The sequence below is a fragment of the Pinus tabuliformis genome, chromosome 8, assembly GCF_031772625.1.
Source record: "Pinus tabuliformis cultivar Carrire ecotype Pingquan chromosome 8, CPIR1, whole genome shotgun sequence".
In the NCBI taxonomy this organism is placed as follows: domain Eukaryota; kingdom Viridiplantae; phylum Streptophyta; class Pinopsida; order Pinales; family Pinaceae; genus Pinus; species Pinus tabuliformis.
The window spans coordinates 1120059090-1120082184 of record NC_142294.1 but is presented as its reverse complement, the minus strand read 5'-3'; the positions used below and the strand labels follow the sequence as shown (position 1 = coordinate 1120082184).

At 39.8% G+C, this 23095-nt stretch overlaps 1 protein-coding gene and 1 pseudogene across 3 annotated transcripts in view; one reads left to right on the top strand and one right to left on the bottom strand.

The window, feature by feature from the left end:
• The window catches only part of LOC149239263 (SNARE-interacting protein KEULE-like), a 514512-nt gene that overhangs the window by 338279 nt on the left and 153138 nt on the right, over positions 1 to 23095 (bottom strand). The window lies entirely within an intron of this gene.
• On the top strand, positions 21342 to 22795 carry LOC149239264 (SNARE-interacting protein KEULE pseudogene; annotated as a pseudogene).

Sequence of the window (23095 nt, the reverse complement as noted above, 5' to 3'; positions counted from 1 at the left end):
TTCTCCACATGTCATGTCGGCTAATTGGCATGGGCAACAACTATAAATAGGGCAGCTCGGCCCTATTTCAGAGACAAGTTCAGAGGGATTTTCGGTGAAGCATTCAGTTATGGTCTGCAATTGGAGGAAGTGCAAGAAGGGGAAATGGAAGCTTAATCATCAACGAGGGGAGAAGGAAGAAAAGCGAAGCTCTTAGCTTCATTTTCTTGGGTTTGTTTTAGGGTGATTTTGTTGTCACATATGCGTAGAAGGAGATCATCTGCTGCAGTAAGGTCGAGAGGAATTACAATCCTCTTAGATAGCCAAGTTGGAAGAAGAACAAGTCTAAGAGGAAGCTGAGGCAAGCTAGAAAGAGTCCCTATGCAAAGAAGGCCTAATTCTAGGAGGCCGAAACTAATGAAGGACTAGGAAGCCGAAGTTGAAGGGTAGCCGAAAAGAAGGAAGGAGAAAAAGTTTGACTAGTGTTGACTTGGGCTCGGAAGAGAAGCAGTGAAAGAGGACTTGTGTCTTGGTCTTGGAGAGGCAAATAGGTCAAGGGTCTTGGTCTTGGTCTTGGTATTCATCAATTGGAATCTCTATAAGAAGAAGAATTTGTTCGGGTTTTCCTCTCAAGTGGGAGAGGTTTTGGCCGTGACTGATAGCCTACATGTTGTGTCTCTTGTCTTTTTATGGTTTATGCATTTGTAATTGTTTGATGAAGAAGAACACTAATAATCTAAGTAAAAGAAGATCTCAATCTAGGAAGTAAAAAATTCTCACAAGCAGTTACTAGTAGAAGAGAAATCACTTAATTGCTATGCCCTAGGTTTCTCAACAGAGGGCAGCATGTGGAAGACCCTAGGAGCAGAAACCTTTGGAGCGACAAAGGACTATTAGAAGGCAGCCTATGTTCAGTCTTCTTGGAGCAGCAGGAGGATTGATAGAAGGCAGTTTGCTAAGTTGTATGTGCAAGTGATTATGAAGTTGCTGAGGACCTTGTGAGCAGCAATGGCAGAGGCATTGGGACAGCAATACCTTTTGCAAGTATAGGTGGCAAAGGCCCTGCCGGGTGTTCAAGGTACATGGACTAAAAGGGTAGGTGTGAGATCTCCTTCAACAAGTCAAGTGTGTCTTGTTCAAGGGTAGATTGGTTGTCATACATTGTTCACATCAAACCCTAGTTTTCCTTGTATCTGAGCTAATTGTAAGGGCCATGATCCTTAGGACGAGAGCCCTATGTTTGTTGTATTAAAGTTGTAATATAACAAGTTTTCGGTTGTGTAAATTCTTGAGTACTACATTGATTCGTTGTTGTACATTTTCCATTGTGCAAAGCACTTGTGTTATGGAATTTTAGTGTGTTTGTGAGCGTGTTTGAGACATAGACCTGATTCTAAAGTGCCAAGGAAAAATCAACAAGGTCGAATGGAGGAGAAGAGTTGTATATATATACTGATTCAATCATACTTGAACGGACACGTCTGTTTGGGGGGGGGGGGGGCCGCATGCAACTTGATCTTTATGTAGGCCGACTTGACAAAGATCAAAAATAGGTACTTTCTAACTTGTAAATTCAAATTCTCTTCAACAAGGAGGTGTTAGGAGGCAAGTAAATACTCATTTAAAAGGGTTTAAAGTCCTCTTTAGGCCTATGTGTTTTTAATCTTCATTTGAAGAGCCTTTGACAGCAATAACAATTAATTTCTCCAACAATCTCCCCCTTTGTTATTAATGGCAACAATTTCCTCATATGCTACTCCCCATGTCATCGTCCTGCTCCCCCTGTCATGATGTTGCTCCCATTGTCATTGATGTTGCTCCCCCTGCCATGATGTTGCTCCTCTTGTCTTCATGTCCCCCCCGCTCTTTGACATCAATAGCAAAGGGATGCTCTACTGGGATGCAAGAGAAATGACCTCCAGTTTTTGACGAAGATATTCAAATGCTTCTGGATGTAGGGGTTTTGTGAAGATATCTGCAATCTATTCCTTATTGTTTACATACTCCATTTTCATGTTCTTCTCTACAATCTATTCTTGAAGAAAGTGATATTTGATTTGAATATGTTTTGTCTTTGAATGCATGACTAGATTTTTTGAGAGACGGATGGCACTGGTATTGTCACAGTAAATGGTGATATGCTGATTTATTTCTATTTTGACATCCTTCAATGCTTCCTTCATCCACAGGATTTGTGTACAACAATTTGTTGTTGCTATATACTCGACTTCAGTTGTGGAGAGAGAGATACATGATTTTTTTTGCATAGCCAAGATACAATGAAGTCTCCTAAGAAGAATGCATTCCCATTAGTGCTCTTTCAATCATCAATGCTTCCTGCCCAGCCTGCATCGGTATATGTTGTCAAGGTAATATTTGTGCCCTTAGGGTACCATAGTCCAAAATCAGGAGTCCCTTTAGATATCTGAATATTCTTTTCACTTCTTGCATGTGTCATTCCTTAGGGGCTGGATGGAATCTTGCCATTATTCCTACTACCTGCATGATGTTTGGTCGTGAAGTTGTCAAATACAAAAGCCCTCCAATCATTGATCTATAGAGATTTGCACCTATTGTAGAGGATTCATCGTCCTTACTCAACTTGCAACTTGTAATCATAGGTGTGATTAAAACAACACATTCTTCCAACCCAAATCGCTTAAGCATCTCCTTGAGGTACTGTGTTTTGTGTTATGAACACTCCAGCATCGTTTTGAGTTATTTGAAATCCAAGAAACAAAGACCACTCTCCAATCATTGACATTTCTTGGGCAAATTTGTGACTCATCCATCATTGTCGTTGCCAAAAATCAGATCATCCACATATACTAGTGTGATCAGTAGAGTGCCTTTGTCCATCTTCGTATAAAGATTGCTTCCCACAACTCCTCTTTTGTATCCTTGTTGTTGAAGATATTGATCCAGTCTAACCTACCAAGCTCTTGGAGCTTGTTTTAATCCATAGAAGGCCTTCTTTAATTTGTAAACAAAGTCTTTTTTTCTGACAAGTCAAACCCTTCTAGTTGTTCCACTTATACTTCTTCTTTTAGTTCTCCATTTAGAAAGGTTGACTTCACATCCATATGATATACTTTGAAGCCTTAAGAACAAGCAAATGCTAAAAACATCCTTATGGCCTCTAATCTGGCAACAAGAGTGAAAGTATCCCTTCCACACCAATCTTGCCTTATTTTTTATGACTTATCCATATTCATTAATTTTGTTCTTATACACCCACTTGGTTCCTATGATATTCTTATTCTTTGGACGAGGTACTAGTTCCCATGTTCCATTCTTTTCAATTTGGTTCAACTAGGGATAGTAAGGAAATATCACTCCTTTTTGGTGTGTTTGTCATCTTTCTTTGAGTTTGTATTCCTCCATCCACATCTCCAATGATTTGAACTTCTAGATGAATTTATTGTACAAACATTAACTGTGATGGTATTTGAGATGGTTCCTCCTTTTGATTTTCCGGCTCATTATCTTCTTTTGCAACACCTTCCTCTCGATCTGCAAGGATAGCGTTTTTTTCATTGGTTTGAACTACTTTTTCAGGAATAGCCTCATATATCTTTACATCGATGCTTTCAACTATCTTCAATAACCGATTGTTGTACCATTTGTAGGCCTAGCTTCTTAATGAGTATCCAAGGAAAATTCCTTCGTTAACTAGTGAATCAAATTTGCCTAGTACATATGGAGTTTTATCACTATTTACCTGGAGTTGAGCTCTATTCATGATATAGGCCACTGCCCCAACTACCTCCCTCCAAAATTTTGCCTATAAATTAGCTTCCAACGACATTGTTCTTGTAATCTCTTGTACAAATTTGTTCTCTCTTTCTACTACTCCATTTTGTTGTGGAGTCCTAGTAACAGAAATTTCCTTTTTGATTCCATATTTTTCACAAAATTCATTGAATTCTCCTAAGTTAAATTCCCCACCTCTATCTGTTCTTAAGCATTTGATCTTCAACTCACTTTCATTTTCAATTGTTGCTTTGAAAGTTTTAAAACAATCTAGTATTTATGACTTATATCTTATGAAAAATACCCACATCATTCTAGTATAATCATCTATAAATAGAATAAAGTACATGTACATTTCTCCTTGTAGAGCTAGAGTTCTAGTTGGACCACACAGATCTGCATGAATGATTTCCAAAGGCTTTGATGTCGAACATTCTCTTGATTTGAAATTTGTCTTGGTTTGTTTTCCATGTTGACATGGCACAAATAGCATTTGTTGCCTTTGAGATTTTGGGGATATATCTTACTGCTTGAATTTTGCTAATTGTCACCAAGTTATCAAAGCTTAGGTGTCCCAAATGCTTATGCCACAGCCAGCTTTCATTTGCTTGACTAATGTAACATCTTTCTTCTCGAATTTCACTGAGAATGTATACATTATATGTTGTTCTTACACCTATTCCTACAAGTTTTCCTGAAGACGATTTCCTTATCTCACGATCCTTGGAACGAAAGATGAGATCATGTCCCTAATCGCATATTTGGCTAACACTCAGAAGATTGTGCTTGATCCCTTCAACATATAGAGCAATTTGTGTTTTCCCCTTGCCATTGATGAGACTCGCTATGCCTTTCCCACCAATTTTAGCAGATCCATAGTCTACAAATGTCACATTCCATCATTTTTTGTGCTTAATGAGATGAACTTCTTCTGGTCACCTAGCACATTCAACAAACCATTGATTTTCCTTTTTCTAAGCACACAAAACCAGACCATATTTTTTAGAGGTAGATCCTTTAGTCTCGTTTCTCCAAACTTTCTCTCTTAGCTCCAGTGGACAATTTTGTGATTCATGGCCTGGATTATTACATTTGCAGCATTCTAGGCTATACTTTGAAAGAGGAACAAAGGAATTATAAGTTCTAATTTGGTTTGCCTCTGTCAAGCCAAGAGGTAACTCCTCAAAATCAATTGTGTTTCTTCATTAAGATTGCTCATGGATAGATACAATGAGGGAGAGACTCTTCGGCTTCACCTCCCACTATGTCTTCATTTTCCTATTCTCCATTACTTACGATTTACATTATTTACAAATATTCACCCAATCCCAATGATTAGGTGTCAACATTCCGCCGTAAATCTGAAGGGATGTTGGTGAGACCAAGCATCGTTCTGAATCTTTCGAACTTTTCTCTTCCAAACGCTTTGGTGAAGATGTTTGCAATCTGCTCATTAGTGGAACAATGGTGTAGATGGATTGTCTTGGCCTGAACATGATGTCGAATCATATGGTATTTTGTATTGATGTGCTTCGTTCGATTATGGAACTTTGGGTTCTTGGCCAAATTTATTGCAGAGGTGTTGTCAATCATGAATGGAGTTGAATGCACTTGTTTCACCTGCAAATCTTCCAGAATTTTCCTGAGCCACGCAATTCCTTTTTTTGCCTCAGTCGCTGCTAAATATTTTGCCTCTATTGTGGAATCTGTTGGAACTGATTGTTTGCGTGATCTCCAGGAGACAACGCTTGATCCAAGACTCATAGCATAACCTAAAGTAGATACCTTAGTTTCTTTGTCTCCATCGAAGTCTGAATCAGAGTATCCAATCAAGCTAAATTCGCCCACCTGCGTATACTTGAGTCCAAAGTCTTAGGTTCCCTTCAAGTACTTTAGAACTCTTTTTGCAGCAGACCAATGTCCCTCACAAGGCTTTTGCATAAACCTGGAGAGGATTCCAATAGCAAATGAAATGTTCGGTCTGGTAGTAGTCAGACAGTTGAGACCTCCTACAAGCTGTCTATACTTTGTTACATCCTCAAATTCTTTTCCTTCAATGGATGTGAGCTTCAAGTTCTATTCCATTGGAGTAGTCAAAGGATTGCACTCAGTCATGCCAAACCTATTCAACAGCTCTCCAATGTACTTCTTTTGAGAGAGGAATATAGAATTCGGATGTTGAGTTACTTCAATACCAAGATAGTAGTAAACATAGTCCAAGTCAGTCATTTCAAAACCTTTCCTCAATTCCTTCTTTATGGATGCAATGTAGCTCTCATTGTTCCCTGTCATCAAAAGATCAATTACATATACCACAAGATATATAACTGTTTTGCCAACTTTCTTGACAAACAAAGTTGCATCATCAAGATCATAATGTTTGAAGTTGAGTTTCAGAAGATTCTCAGTTAGCTTTTCATATCAGGCTCGTTGTGCTTGCTTGAGGCCATACAAGGATTTCACAAGCTTGCATACCTTGCGTTCTTGGCCCTTCACATCAAATCCTTATGGCTTGGACATTGCAACATTCTCTTTCAGATCTCCATTCAAGAAAGAAGTTTTTACATCCATTTGATGAAGTTTCCAATCGTTCTGAGCTGCGAAGGCAAAGAGTGTCTAGATGGTAGCCCATTTTGTTGTGGGAGAAAAAGTCTCCTCGTAATCAACCCCTTCCTTCTGTGCAAAACCTTTTGCCACAAGCCTGGCTTTGTGCTTGTCAAGTGAGCCATCAGCTTTTGTACTTGTTCTTGTACACCCACTTATAACCAATTGGTTTAGTTCCCAATGGAGGATCAACTAGCTTCCAAGTGCCATTCTTTATCAAGGCATCATATTCCTTCTACATCACTTCTTTCCATTCATCATGAGAAGCAGCTTCTTTGAAGGAAGTTGGTTCACAATTTGTAGACAAATTCAATTCATAATCATAAGAAACATCCATATCAACGGGTGAATCAAAATAATCTACATCACCTCCATTTTGCCAGGTTAAATTTCTTGTCCATGTCTTTCCAACCTCATCAGGATGAATGCTTTCAAGTGTCTTTGTCAACCATTTTGGAGGACCTTTCTAAGATGGCCCAGGCTGCTCAATTGACTAAGTTAGGACTGAATCAAGATTGAGTCTCCCCATTTTGTCAATCACATCACTCAAAGTATCATCAATGGTTGGAGCTTCATGTGGAGGAGAGAGTTCTTCAAAAGGAGATTCCACAGATTGATCCAGTATAGGAATCCCCCCTTCAAGATGTGGGATCTGATTATCAAATTCTTGAAATGACTTTGCGTGTCTGAATCTATCCAAGCGATCAAGTTGCTGCTCAACAACATTGTCAGCTTTGGAAGATTCAAGAAAGATTACATCTCTAGATACAACAAACTTCTTATTAACTTCATCATAGAGACGATGTGCTTTGGAAGTATTTGAATACCCCGAGAAGATACACTTACAACTCCTTGCACCAAGTTTGTTTCTTTGTTCCTTTGGTATTAAGGCATAACAGGTGGAACCAAAGACCCAAAGATGCTTTACCGAAGGAATGTGGCCATACCACATTTCATAAGGAGTCTTGTTTCTAATAGCATTAGATGGACATCTATTCTTTACATACACAACACATAGCACTGCATCAACCCAAAACATCAATTTTACATTCTTGAAAAACATCATGGAACGTACCATATTTAAGATTGTTTGGGGATTATAAGGCACAGTTGTTTGATGTTTGATCCCATGCTGGCGAAGATAGTTTTCAAATTCATTTTAAGTATATTCTTTTCCATTATAAGTGTGAATAGAGCCAATATGAGATTGTGCATCATTTTCAATCCATGTACGAAAGTTCTTGAATGTTTGAAAAGCATCAAATTTGTTCTTCAATAAATAAACCCAACACATTCTGGTGTAGTCATCAATAAATGTCATCATATATTTATTTCCATTTGCAAAAGGAACAAGCATTAGACCACATAAATCTCAATGAATGAATTTAAGTTTTCTACGTGCTCTAGAATGTGAATCATTAAAACATTGTTTGCTATGCTTTCCTAGAATACAAGCATCACATTGCTTAAGCTTCCTAGGAATTGTAGGCAAACCAATAACACCATTTTTCTTCAACAAGTGAAGGTTGTCATAGTTCAAGTGTCCAAATCTAGCGTGCCATAAAAGACTTGATGGAAATGTACCTTCATCATAATGAGAACTGTATGAGAAATTTTGTGCACGAGCAGAGGTACCTTGTAGCTTCAAAAGTCTTTCTTCTTTTATCGCCGTCATGACAAGTGAGTGAATTGATGCTTTTCTGACCTCAAGCTTGCCATCAAACATATGAATGGAGTGTCCTTGTTAGCGAATGTGGACCAAGGACAACAAGTTTCTCCTCAACTGTGGGAGATATAAAACATCATGCAGAAAAAAGTCTGGAAGACCAGGCAATTTGACCCCGATTGTGCCAAGCCCTGATGGCTTGAGCTTTGATTTGTCTGCAAAGTATACTGCTCCATCAACATTGTCAGTAAATTCTTCAAAAAAATCTCTTCTAAAAGTCGTGTGGCAAGTTGCTCCTGAATCAAGCATTTTTGCAAGAAGCAAGTAAAGCATTAAACAAGTCTTCAGTTACTCCAATATTACAATGTGCCACAACATAATGAGCAGATTTAGATGCTTTAACTTTCTTTGTCATTTGTTTTACCTTTGGCTTGATTTCTTTCCTGCTCAATTTTGTCCCAAGGCAACTTACATGTAAATGCATCGTGTCCATCTCTATTGCAATGTATGCAATGAAGATCAGACTTTTCTCCTTGAGAGTGTTGCCCCCCCTGCCTCTGAAATTTCTTCTTCCTCTTCCTTTTTGACCACCTCTTCCTCTAGAAGAATCTTGGGCATGATTCTTCTCTTTATGTGCAAGACACACAACTTCTTCAGAAGACTAAGGAGTTGTCTTCTTCCCAAAATATTTCTCTCTCTCAACAAATTCTTCACAAGGGAGTCAAAGGTAATCTCTTTGAGGTTTCCATTTGCTTGCAATGACTTAAGATAATTTGAATAAGTGGGATAAAGTGCCTTGACAAAAGCTATAAGAGGAATGTCTAGTTGAACATCAATGGCTTTGATATCATGCATAATAGATCTTACTTCTGATGCTAAAGCAAGAGGATCATCATTTTTCAATTCAAGATTGAACAATTTAATCATCAATTGGACAACTTCAAGTTCAGAGTGTGACTCATAGAGTTCCTTCATCTTCTGTAAGGCTTCAAAAGCATTTGAAAATGGTGAAATATGTCCACTCACCTCTTCATTTACAGATGCTGCAATCAAGGCATAGGCCTTGCTATTCTTATTTTCCCAAATGATGATCTCTTTATCTAAGGTTGGCTTTGCAGATTCATTATCTCCTTCTCCTACACAAACTCCTTTCCACAACTCATTGAAAATGAGAGTGTGTTTAATCTTCCTTGACCATTCTTGATAGTTCTCTTTCCCAGAGAGAACTGCTCTAACTATAGATATCAGTGAATGCATTCCCAAAGAAAAAAAAAGTGTCTGCTTTTGATTTCCAAAACAAACACAATTTTTCTTGATATCTTTTGTTTAGGTGGCGAAAATTCACTATATTAATACTTTTAATGTAGCATATATTCTTCCACTCACAAATATATTATATGATGGTTTCAACGTATAAACCATATAATATATATCCAAAAAAAATCTCAACTAATTTCAGGTCTTCAAAAATGCCACCATTCAAAAAAAATCTCATTATGTACCATCCAAAATTCTCATTCTATAATCACCATCCAAAAATTTCAACGAACTTTAATACTACCACCATCTTCAAAGGAATTGAATGCGCTTCATAATATATACATTCACCACACCTTCAACTTGTGTCTGCGGAACTGTAGTAGTGAATTTTCACCCAGTTTGAAAATCGGCAAGAGATTCAACGCACCGGAGATTATAATACCCCAGCAGTCTTTGATGTTGTGACAACGAGAGCTTGTGGAGTCGAACTAAGGAACAAGGGGGAAGGGGCGGACATAGATAACCCGACGCGATGTTAACTGTGCAAAGGTATTAACAGTTAATAATTGTGGCGTGGTATGGGCAGGTATGGTAGCGTATGTTGAAGTTTCTAAATTTACTTAGTTTAGAAACCCTTCATGCACTTTTTCTGATTTATTCCTACCTACTTGATATTTTTCTTTAACAAGTTATTTACAAAGTAAATACTGAAAATAAACATCAGTGCATGCTCAACATATTACAGATTAACAACTAAAAGAAACAAGAACAAACACACCACATGACACCATTATTTTTGGACCAATGTCCCTGGAAAAACCCAATGCGGGAAAATCAGTGCAGCTGTCTGAGGGTTTTCTTATTAAGCAATATCAGAGTACAATCTCGGTGCCGAAACTGGCCTACCCAACAAAGAAATTCCTTAGTAGCTATACCTCACAGTTTGAGAGAAATCTCCTGGCTGAAACCCCGGAAAATCCTTCCGGCAGCTCCTCAGCACAAAACTGCTCTGCAACCCCAGCGTTTGCCCAATCTGGACTGCGTCAGCCCCTCTTTATCTCACGCTGGCCCATCATCAGCCTTTCTTGGTCTGCGTCAACCCCAGGAGGCCCTACGTCAGCTTTCTGGGCCTCTGCGTCAAACACGTTGGCCTCTCTGGTGCTCTGTGCAGCACTTGGTTGCCTTTGCGTGGCCCTGCGTGAGCCCTTGCTGTCTCTGCGTCACTCTCCTTGGCCATTGCGCTGCTCTCCCAACACAATCTATGCCTTCTCTGTTTCTCTGTACTCAATGCCCCTCAGCTGCTCTCCCGATCACTGATTCTATCTGTCTTAGCAAACGCCGCTCTAGAGAATAAAATGACTAATCATCTGGTGTGTTCTCCAAGTGACCCTCAAGCCTCCTCTTATACTTTTCCTGCTGCCATCTCAACAGTCGAGATTAAGTTCCTAATCAACAGCTAAGATTAGATCTGGCTTGATCCATGTCTTTTGGACCATTATAACACAGATTCATATTAATACACATTAATATTTTATTTTCCCTAAGTTTAGACTTAGGGACTCCATTAAAAACATTAATTATTTTAATATCTCTTGATCTGTTTAGACTTTGCCCAAACCCTTTCTGGGTATTGGAGATCTCATGTGCCCCAACCTCTCGACCAAATTTCGTGGCTGGAGCACATCCGATGCTACCCCAAATCAACACTCCCTCTCACTGAGTATTACTCTAATCATCTAGCATCGATACCTACGCTAATGCTAGGCCTTCCTACCCAACATCCTCTGCACTGTTGCCTCCTGTATTGCTGCCCATGGTTCTACCGCTGCCACTGCTGCATCTATATGACAACTCCCTCTGCATTCGTGCTGTTGCTGGTCCTTTCTGCCAGCGCTGCATCCGCACTACACCTCTTGTCATCATGTTGCATCATGCTGCCCACTGCTGCACTGCAACTCAGTTACTGAGAAGTAAGTAACTGATCTCCCAACTGACCTCCTTGTTGGGCTAGAAACACGCACTGATGCTGAAGCTCCCTTTGCCATTGACAAGTGCTCCCTCTCTGACCTCTGCATTGCTAAAACAAATTCTTGCATCTCGCACTGTTGCACACCTCTCTGTGCCATCTTGCACTGGTGCAACATTCCTGTGCCTCTCGCACTGGTGCAGCCTGCTAGCTCTGCACTGTCTTGGGACTCCTACACTGTAGCTCCCTCTACCACTCCATCCGCATCCGTCTCTACCCACTCAGCCAGTCCTACTACTCCTTGTCAGGGCTCCCATAGCAAGGTCTAATCCAAGAGGCTGGGTACCTCAAGGATACTGCCCCTCATCACCTGCAGTCCTCCTGACTACAGCGCGATGTCTCCCCACTTCCGCTCAAGTGGTGCGTGTGCACTCATGGCACAGTCATCGTCTATCAAAGCTTCCGTCTCTACCCGTGTTGGCACTGCCTTAGTCTCAGAAGACTTTCCCTTACTCTTCTTCCTTTGACACTGGGTCGCATAATGACCCAACTCCCCACAGTGGAAGCCCTTGATCTTGGAGAGATCTTTCTTCTTCTGCTTCTCCTGCTTTCCCTCAGATGCTAGGGCCACATCTTCCTCCTCCTGCTTGACTTTGATCCCTTTGCTGCTGCTACCCGTCTTCGACTGCCGTCTGATCTCTTCCTAGCGAAGAGCTGCCCACATCTCGTCCCAAGGTGGAAGTGTCCCTCTGCCCAGTATACTTTGGACAAATACTTCCCAGTCTTCTAAGACAGCATTCAGGGTTGTTCTCACCATTAGCTCATGATCTGGTGTTGCCCCTATAGCAATCAACTAGTCTCGGATCTCATTCAATCCTCCGAGGAAGGTGTCAATCGATTGTCCCCCTCAGGAAGGAAGACATCAGACCCTAAGCCCAAAGACATGAAAAACACCCTAAGCCGGGTGCTTCATTCACTCTGAAAAGAGAATCTTTATCAGAGAGAGCATCCGTATCTATTCTCCTCTATCGCCTCTAGTGTCCACCTCTGTCGTGTGTCCAGGCCTCCTCGTGCTATGTGAATCGGGATCTTCTTCATCTGATACGACCTCATCTGATTCTCAAGCAACATTCTTCTTTGCACAGAAGTACGCTGGTACATCTTCTTGAGAGCCTCCCACATCTCAAATGTCGTTTTCTTCTCGATTATATGTGGTACGACATGATCCTTGACCCCGTCAAGGATAATGCTCTTGGCCCTCCCCATCGCCTCCTCATACCTATCATTATCACTGGGGTCAACTAGGACAGCTATTACATTCAAGGCAAAGTTCTTGACACGATTCCTGTCAAGCACGGATAAGATTTTGGCCTTCCAGACTGCGAAGTTCGATGCTTCGTCCAGTCTATCCTGGTCTGTTACCCCATGTAGTGCCATGATGCTCCTCTACTTCCCTCCTGGAAGTTCTCTGTTCGACTCCTCTGAGTCTCTACTTCCCGTCTAGAAGTTCTCTTCTGGACTCCCTTTGAGTCCTGATTTCCCTCCTGGAAATCCTTCTGCCACTTGTCGAGATGCCCCCTACTCTGATCCTCTTATGCAACTACATTGCTGATCCGGGTTCCTTGGCTAGAAACCCTCAGTAACAACTCCTCTGGCCCTGCTCTGTCAAGTACTGCTCTGACTACAGTACCTCACCAGCTCCACTCTGCAATATTCCTGCAGCCTTCTAGACCCCAACAACTCCCTATTTGTGGACTGCGTTAGCCCCTCTCTGCTTCACGTTGGCCCTGCGTCACCCCAGATGGGTCTGCGTCAGCCCTGGGATGCCCTGCGTTAGCCTTGGGATGCCCTGCGTCAGCCCTCTGGCCCTCTGCGTCAATGTCACATGGTTCAGGTTCGAGTTCGGGTGCGGCAATGATTAGGTTCGGTTTGAGTTTGAATGTTTTGATGAGGTTCGCCATTAAGTTTATATATATATATATATATATATATATAATGAATTATAAGATAAAATAGTAAGAAATCAACATCAGTGAACATCAAAAAATGCTATCACGGACATGGAAACTGCAAGGATAAATTACAAGATTGAGTTGTGACATGAAGTTATGAGTTTTGATCTATGGACTTGGTCAATGGCTATGAGGTTCGATGAGGTTCGTCGAACCTCAAATTTTTTTTTAAGGTTCGCCAAAATTCGAACCTCAAGGTTAAAGTTCGACGAACCTTGTGACATAGCTCTGCGTCAACAACGTTGGCCTCTTTGAGGCTCTACGCAGCTCCCAGCTTCCTCTGCGTGGCCCTGGCTGGCTCTGCGTCACACTCCTTAGTTTCTGCGTTGCTAGAAACAACTTCTGTCACCTCAGGACAGTTGTTTTCTGCTGCTATTGCTCCGCTCGGCTAATGTCCTTTAGTCCTCCTGTGATCTGCAATCACGCTCCGATACCATGTTGAATTTTCTAAATTTACTTAGTTTAGAAACCCTTCATGCACTTTTTCTGATTTATTCCTACCTACTTGTTATTTTTCTTTAACAAGTTATTTACAAAGTAAATACTGAAAATAAACACCAATGCATGTTCAACATATTACATATCAGCAACTAAAAGAAACAAAAACAAACACACCACATGACACCATTATTTTTGGACCAATGTCCCCCGAAAAACCCAATGCAGGAAAACCGGTGCAGCTATCTAAGGGTTTTCTTATTAAGCAATATCAGAGTACAATCTCGGTGCCGAATCTGGCCTACCCAACAGAGAATTTCCTTAACAGTTGTACCTCACAGTTTGAGAGAAATCTCCTGTCTGAAACCCCGGAAAATCCTTCCGACAGCTCCTCAACACAAAACTGCTCTGCAACCCCGGCGTCTGCCCAATCTGGACTGCGTCAACCCCTCTTTGTCTCACACTGGCCCTGTGTCAGCCTTTCTTGGTCTGCATCAGCCCTAGGAGGCCCTGCATCAGCTTTTTGGGCCTCTGCATCAAACACGCTGGTCTCTCTGGTGCTCTGTGCAGCACTTGGCTGCCTCTGCGTGGCCCTGCGTGAGCCCTTGCTGGCTTTGCGTCACTCTCCTTGGCTGCTGCGCTACTCTCCCGGCACAATCTCTGCCTTCTCTGTTTCTCTGTACTCAATGCCCCTCAGCTACTCTCCTGATCACTGATTCTATCTCTTTTAGCAAACCCCGCTCTAGAGAATAGAATGGTTGATCATCTGGTGTGTTCTCCAAGTGACCCTCAAACCTCCTCTTATACTTTTCTAGTTGACATCTCAACGGCCGAGATTAAGTCCCTAATCAACGGCTAAGATTAGATTTGGCTTGATCCATGTATTTTGGACCATTCTAACACAGATTCATATTAATACACATTAATATTTTATTTTCCCTAAGTTTAGACTTAGGGACTCCATTAAAAATATTAATTATTTTAATACCTCCTTATCTGTTTAGAATCTGCCCAAACACTTTCTAGGTATTGGAGATCTCATGTGCCCCAACCTCTCCACCAAATTTCGTGGTTGGAGCACATCCGATGCTACCCCAAATCAACAACGTATTTAACTACAGAGGCTGAGGCGTATGGAGGTTGTATGGGAGTTCTGGTATATATATATATATATATATATATATATGAAACTGGTATGCGGGATATCTTATATAAAAGCGCAGTTATGCATTGAAAAACACAGCTATTAAAAAACTAGGAGATGGATATACATTATGGACATCGTAAGTGATATATGTAATGGAAAGCGTTATATGCCATTCAACGGAGTATGCCATTTATGTTGACAGGCACCGTGGTATGGAGCATGCGCAGGAGTTGTGTGTGGTTCCGCTGAACAGTGAGGAGAGGAGTTCATACAGCTTAACATGTATAACACAGCATTCAACACTCTGTTCAACACAACGTATGCAAGGGATATGTGTATGGAGGGCGGAGGCACAGTCAAGGGCCGAGGTCTACTGTGTAAACAAACGGAGCCGACTGTGAGGTGAGTCCGATAAAAAAAATGCACCAAGTATCCGAGGTATGGAGGTATGTGTGGAATATGGGTGGAGACTAGTCGTTAATCAACAACGTTTGGGCCAACGTTTAGGTAGCGTTCAGGCTTGCAATAAAAAACGCATATGAGAGTGTATAGAAGGTGGGTTGAGGCCTCAGAAGCATGGCAGAGGTGTCAGTTCTGCAAAATAGGCAGAACATAGGCAAGAGGGAGTTACAAGGGCAGAGAGGAAAGCCAAAAATGGCACTAGCTCTGATACCATGTCAGGCCAGGAGGTAGCTCCTCAAAATCAATTGTGTTTCTTCATTAAGATTGCTCATGGATATATATACAATGAGGGAGAGACTCTTGGGCTTCACCTCCCACTTTGTCTTCATTTTTATATTCTCCATTACTTACTATTTACATTATTTACAAATATTCACCCAATCCCAATGATTAGGTGTCAACAACCTCTTTGGATCAACAATCTTATTTTGATGATTGGACCCATAAGCCTTTCAATGTTTTGCCTGGTGACCAAAATTTTTACAAAGAAACAGTGACCAAGGAAAATAGTTTGATCCCCATCAAGATAAGCATGTCTTGATGAGATATTCCTTTCAGGAAGGGGTTGCTTCTCATTCCTTGGATGAACTTTGTTTCCTGCAAGGTTAGAATGATAAGATCCTTTAAGGACATCAACAAAACTTCTAGGCTTTTCTTCATGATGAACATTGGTTTCTTCCTTTGAATTGGAAGATTTTCTAGATTTCTCATGTATTGACCTTTGAGAGCTGATAATGACATCCAAGGTATGGAAACTCTTCAAATTCTTGTTGGCTTTGTCCAACTCTCCTTTTAAAGATACAACTTCAACTTCCAATTTTCACATATTTCTTCCTTTTCCTTCAACTTATTGCTCAACACTTCTTTTATTATTTTAGCTTCTTCCTTCTTGGTTTTGAGAGAGTTGATTTCTTGAGATAACTTTTCATTCTTCTAAGTCTCTCATTTTCTTCTATGGCACTAATCAATAGTTCCTCCACATTTCCTTCTACTTCTTCTGGACTTTCTTCTTCTTTTGGATTATCTATTTCATTTGTGAAGGCCATGAACAATACTTCACTGCTTCCACCATATTCTTCTTCTTCATCAGAGTCATCATTGTCTTGTTTGGAGAAGAAATTCTTTTTGTTTGAGCCTTTCCTCTTGAAGGTTCTTCTCTTAGGTTCATCTTCATCATCACTGTCATCTTTAAAAGGACACTTTGTTGCATAATGTCCTATTTTACCACATCTAAAGCAAATGAGAGGTAACTTACCTTTGAGTTTGGATCCTTTCTTCAACTTCTTGACAAATTGTGCCATTTCAATATTAGAATCATCATTGCTGCAATCACAATTCTTTCCCTTTCTTGATGTCTTGGATGCCTTGAATGCAACTTCCTTATGAGTTGAATTTCCTAGCCTCATCACATATACTATGAGAATTCCATGAAGTTCATCCATTGATAAAGATTTCAAATCTTTTAACTCTTCCATGGCACAAACCTTGGCATCAAAACAATCTAAAAGAGATCTCAAGACCTTTTGGACAATCATCTTTTCATTAACTTTTTCACCTAGTCCTCTGAGAGAGTTGACTACCTCATCTACTCGGAGAAAGTTGTTGAAGAATCTAGGGCAAATCATGGCTCAGTGATTCTTCTTTAAAAATTTTAATAACATTTGTGTTGTCTTTCTCTTCTATATGCTTATCTTCGTTATGTTAGTGTGTTCTTCAACAGTTATCAAAATAGAAGGTCAACAATAGAACAAGTACACAGTATGTTGGCTCCAGGCCAGGGCAAAACCTCTCCTCTTGAGAGTAAAACCCTTGAATCTCTTCTTATAGATGTTTAGTGTATGAATACCAAGACCCTTGACAAATAGTTGACTAAAGAGTACCTTCAGTATGCTTGTCACTATCCCTTGCACTATTCAATCTTTGTTTCATAGTCTTTAGTCTTTTACTGCACTCCTTCAGATTTCGGGCTCCTTATACATTCGTCTTCTTATCACAGTGCACTACTTCTCGGCTACCACAGTGCTTTAGTTGATTTTGAATGACACAGTCTTTGAGACAGTGTGTTGAGTTCTTCGCTATGCTGGCAGTGATAGGACAGTCTTATACCTAGAGAGTATAGATCATCCGAGTTTCACTGAGAGACAGACTTCACCGAGAGACAGACCTCACTGTGAGATAGATGACTTCTCTGTGGGATAGACTGTGTTCTGAGCTTCACCAAGAGATAGACTTCACCGAAAGACAGACCTCACTATGAGATAGATGACTTCTCCGTGGGATATACTGTATTTTGAGCTTCACCGAGAGACATACTTGTATCTGAGCTTCTCCGAGTCACTGTGGTTCTGTGTATTTCTTCTTTGCTTTTCTTCTTTAGAGATGATCTGAAGTTTTGTGCTTGTAATGCCACTTCATGCATTATATATATGGGTCAGCGTTGACATATATTAGGCCGATATGTGAGCCATAAGCTAGGCCGACTTATCAAGGAGATCATTGTTTTTTATTTAGCCGACTTGCAAGGGATAGTGACACTTATTCATTGAAGCGTAGATCTTTTTGACATGACTTCAATAATACTTATGTTAAGACACAAAATCCTAAAGACATCAAGAAGATGTCTTTGACCTATGGTAAACACATCTTGCTCATGAAACCCATGATGCAAGGAATAATAAATGTTTCTTTTCATAATATTATATTTACAAGTCACAATGAAAACTGAATCTAGTTACGGTTTCTTCAACAAAAGTAAGCAGCAATATCTTCTTCATCATTCATCTTGTGACTTTCAAACTAACCTTCTAAAGGTTTGAAGATTTGTCTTTTTTACCTTGTCATCTCCTTTATAAATATTGGCAAGCTTGTCCCACATATCTTTAGCTATTTCAATACCCATAACTTTGGTGAATTCTGAATCTGACAAACCACTCGCTATAGAATTTAGAGCCTTGGCAGTTGGCACATATGTTTTCTTCTCATCCGGATTTGTTGGTAGAGGAGATAGGATTTTGTATCCATTTATGACATATTGCCAAATGTTACGAATATAAAATTACATAAAATAAAATGAATATAAATAATAAATAATCAAAATAATGATTATTTTAAATAGTCATTAGTTAAGTGAAAAGGCATGTCAAAAGGACATGCCCGATCATGAAAGGACGCATGTCTGAGTATATAAGCAAGGTCTCATTGTAACATTCATCATCCTTGTACATTTATATATATTAATAAAATATTATTTATAAATACCCTTGTGTATTTTATATTTAAGAGCACAAACAATTGTAAGTTTTGTTGTTTCAGTGGTATCAGAGCCATGCGAGCCCTTGGACGTTATCCGCCGCACAATATGCCATTACGTTTACGTCCTGAAATCATTGAGCAGTTGAGTGAAATTCAAGAAACGTTTCAGCAATTAAAAAAATCATGTGCAGAATTTACAGCACGTCTAAAGGAAGAATACATTAACATGAAAGGAACTAACATTAAAGAATGTTCTAACCAAGGAAATGTTGTTGAACATGTTGAATTACAAAATCCTCAAGGTGACATAGATAAGACAGTTGAAGAAGATGATAAAAATAAATCAACAGAAATTATTCATGAAAAATCACTACATTCTGCAGAAGAACAGGAAGAGGTTATGTCAATTTCAGATTATGATGAGAATGAAGATGGCCTGGATTATAATAAGCGTAAAGAACTCTGTGATGATGCTTTTCAGCAGCAACCAGCAAGGCCACCTTTGGTAAGAAGGTCATGTGCAGAATTTACAGCACGTCTAAAGGAAGAATACATTAACATGAAAGGAACTAACATTAAAGAATGTTCTAACCAAGGAAATGTTGTTGAACATGTTGAATTACAAAATCCTCAAGGTGACATAGATAAGACAGTTGAAGAAGATGATAAAAATAAATCAACAGAAATTATTCATGAAAAATCACTACATTCTGCAGAAGAACAGGAAGAGGTTATGTCAATTTCAGATTATGATGAGAATGAAGATGGCCTGGATTATAATAAGCGTAAAGAACTCTGTGATGATGCTTTTCAGCAGCAACCAGCAAGGCCACCTTTGGTAAGAAGGTCAATGTTTCCAATTTCATGGAAAAGACCTCTACAAGCCATGACTTTTAAAAGTGCAATTATGAAGTTTCTCCCTCCAAGAAGTTCATGTCAACCATTAAATTGGATGAAGACTTGTAATTCCGAACTTTCATTACCTCAAAACATTGATGATCACAAGCACAACAGGGGTTACACTTTCATGGAAAATATAACAAATAGTTCAGCTACACTAAAGATTTGCAATCACAGTTTCCAGATATTAAGGTATTTCTAGTAGATGTAAGGTCAACACTCCTAAGTACCTGTGATGCGTATGAGAGAAATCCATTTGAGGGTTTAGCAGTGTTGAAAAGTGTAACTATGTTCGGTCTTCATAATGACAGTATGATCTTTGTTAGTGGCTCCCATTGAGAGCTTTAGGATTTATCATGAAGTCAAAGAGTCAATGTCATGTATGAAGAGCTCTTCTTGAGCGTGAGTCAATGTATATGAGTCTATGTATATGTCTAGATAGCCCTCCAACGACAAGCACTTGCCATCCTCTTGAACGTCGGCCTCCAAACTGTGTGGAAGATCTCATGTCGGCTTACATCAATAGACAATCATTCGCACTGTCATGTCGGCTTAAATATATGGGACAGACCACTTTATATATATGGTTATGGTCTTCGCAAAAGGATAGAACACAGAACTCGGATACCTCTGCAATTTTGGTGGGTAATTACAGTGAATAGAACTTCGCATCTCTGAGGTTTTCGCATAGCAATTACAGTGAAAAGTTCAAGTGATTTCGGTTGGGTAGCAGAAGAACAGAATTCGGATTTCCTCTGAAATTTTGGTGATCAAGTACAAAACAGTTCGATGTATCTATCTGATTTTTTCAATATACAGAAAGGAGTTCGTATGATGGCACAGAAAGAAGTTCAGATGGGTAACTCTATGATTTCGCAACAACAGTGGCAGCAAGTAGTTCAGACTACCTTCAAGATCGGTGTGACTGTTCCAGTGCCCTAAGCACAGTCACAAAGTTTGGCTGAAGGCTACATAGGTGAGTTCTGTTCATCTATGTAATTCAGATTACAGTGACAATGACAAGTAAAGGAGCAGCGAAGTAGATGAGAGAATTCAGAATTCGGATTTCCTCTGAAATTTTGGTGATCAATTACAAAACAGTGTGATGTATCTCTCTGATTTTTTCAATATACAGAAAGAAGTTTGCACGATGGTACAGAAGGAAGTTCGGATGGGTAACTCTATGATTTCACAAGAACAGTGGCAGCAAGTAGTTCAGAGTCCAGACTACCTTCAAGATCGGTGTGACTGTTCCAGTGCCCTACGCAGTCACAAAGTTTGGGTGAAGGCTACATAGGTGAGTTCTGTTCATCTATGTAATTCAGATCACAGTGACAATGACAAGTAAAGGAGCAGTGAAGTAGATGAGAGAATTCATAGTGCATCACAGTCATACATTTCGGTACTATGGTGGTCATAACAACAAGAAAGAAGATCTTGATAAGACAGTGATATGAAGACAATGTCTTGATCCAAAAAACGTTGAAGTGAAGGAAGAATCTCGAAGAAGAAAAGACAGTCAAGAGAAGCAGTGTCTTGGTCTTGGAGTGGCTAATAGGTCAAGGGCCTTGGTCTTGGTATTCGTAAATTAGAATCTCTATAAGAAGAATTTGTGCGGGTTTTCCTCTCAAAAAGTGAGAGGTTTTGGCCCTGTCTTATAGCCTACATGATGTGTCTCTTGTGTATTTATGTTCATGCATTGGTTACTGTTTGATGAAGAAGAACACTAATAATGTAATGTGAAGAAAATCCTAATCTAAAGAAGTAAAAAGCATTCACAAGTATTCACTAATGGAAGAGAAATCAACTAACACTAATGCCCTAGATTTCTCAACAAGTGGCAGCTCCTAGGAAGAACATAAAACGTTTAAATTTTGCTTCAGTTTTAAGTGGATATGGTTCAAAGTCAGATTGGAAGGTGCTTATCATGGACAAAGTAACTGTCAAAGTGATGTCCTGTTCTTGCAAAATGGCTGATATAACCGAGGAAGGCATCTCATTGGTCGAGGACTTAAGTAAGCGGAGGCAACCTCTTCCCACTATGGAGGTTGTCTATTTTATTCAGCCAACAAGGGAAAGTGTTTCTATGTTTATTTCTGACATGACAGGAAGGTCTCCATTATACAAAAAGGCATGTGTTCTTCAGTTCACCTATTTCAAGAGATTTACTGCTAGTTATCAAAAATGATACAAGTTTATTATCCAAAATATCAGCTCTGGGGGAGATGAATTTGGAGTCCCTAGCTATTGATGCTCAGGGATTTTCTACAAACAGTGGGAGCGCACTTGAGCAACTATTTGCAGAGCAGAGTGATAAAAGTCAAGACTGTAAAGTTTGCATTGACACCATGGCCTGCTGACTTGCCACTGTTTTTGCATCTATGAAGGAATTCCCAACAGTCAGATTTTATACCCCCAAATCAGCTAAAGATACAACAATGCCGACCACTTTCCGTGAATTGGTTTCTACCAAACTTGCAGCGGAACTGTTGGATCGCCTTGTCAAATACAAATCAACAATACCAAATTATCCACAGACAGAAACTTGTGGATTGCTCATTGTTGATCAATCAATTGATCCAATTGCTCCAGTGATACATGAATGGGCAGATGATGCTATGTGTCATGATCTATTGAATATGGAAGGAAATAAGTATGTTTATGAGATGACTACTCATAAAGGAAGGAAGGAAGGAAAAAAAAAATGTTCTTTTGGAGGAGCACAACCCAGTTTGGCTTGAATTGCATGATCTCCATTTTGCAGAAGCAAGCTTGCGGTTGCATGAAAATATGTCTCAATTTGGGTGAATGAACAAAGCTGCACAAATTCGGCTTGGTTTAAGGGAGGGGGATGACTTATCAACTAGGGACTTACAGAAGATGGTTCAAGCTTTGCCACAATACGGTGACCAACTTGACAAGCTTAGTCTGCATATTGATATTGCTGCAAAGCTTAATGATATAATTAAAGTGAATGAAATAAGGGGCATTGGCCACCTAGAGCAGGATTTTGTTTTTGGGGATGTTGGGACAAAGGAGTTGATTAGTTTTCTGAAGACAAAGAAGGTTATACGTACAAAAAATAAATTACGTTTTTTGATGATCTATGCGGTAACCCATCCAGAGAAAATTGATGCTACCAAACAGGTTCAATGGAGGCAGTTGGCACAGTGTACAGTGGATGACATGAATGTTGTGAAGAATATGGTGTATAGTGGATGACATGAATGTTGTGAAGAATATGGAGTACCTAGGCATTTCAGTTAGTAAAAAACATGCTAGTGGCTTCTCTCTCAAAATTGGCAATCGAAAGAAAAACTTTGCTGTAAGAAAGGAGAGAGATAATGGTGAGAAATTGTGGGCAACATATAGAGAATTCAAGCAAGCTTTACTCATCGCAATGGAAGAAAATAGCAAAGAGGTAAAGGATAAACAGGTCGATCGAATCCGTAACCTATTTCGGCAACAACTGTCAATACCATTGAGTGACATTGATTCAACGCTTCAAGATTATAAATTTTGGGAAGAGCAGCAGGGAGTTGTGATTAGGAATAACATAGATCATTTAGTTGGACTTCCTTCCAATGTGATACCAGCTTATAAAAAGGCTCTACAAATGTACAATTCTCATGCTGGTTATGAAAAAAAGGTGGCTA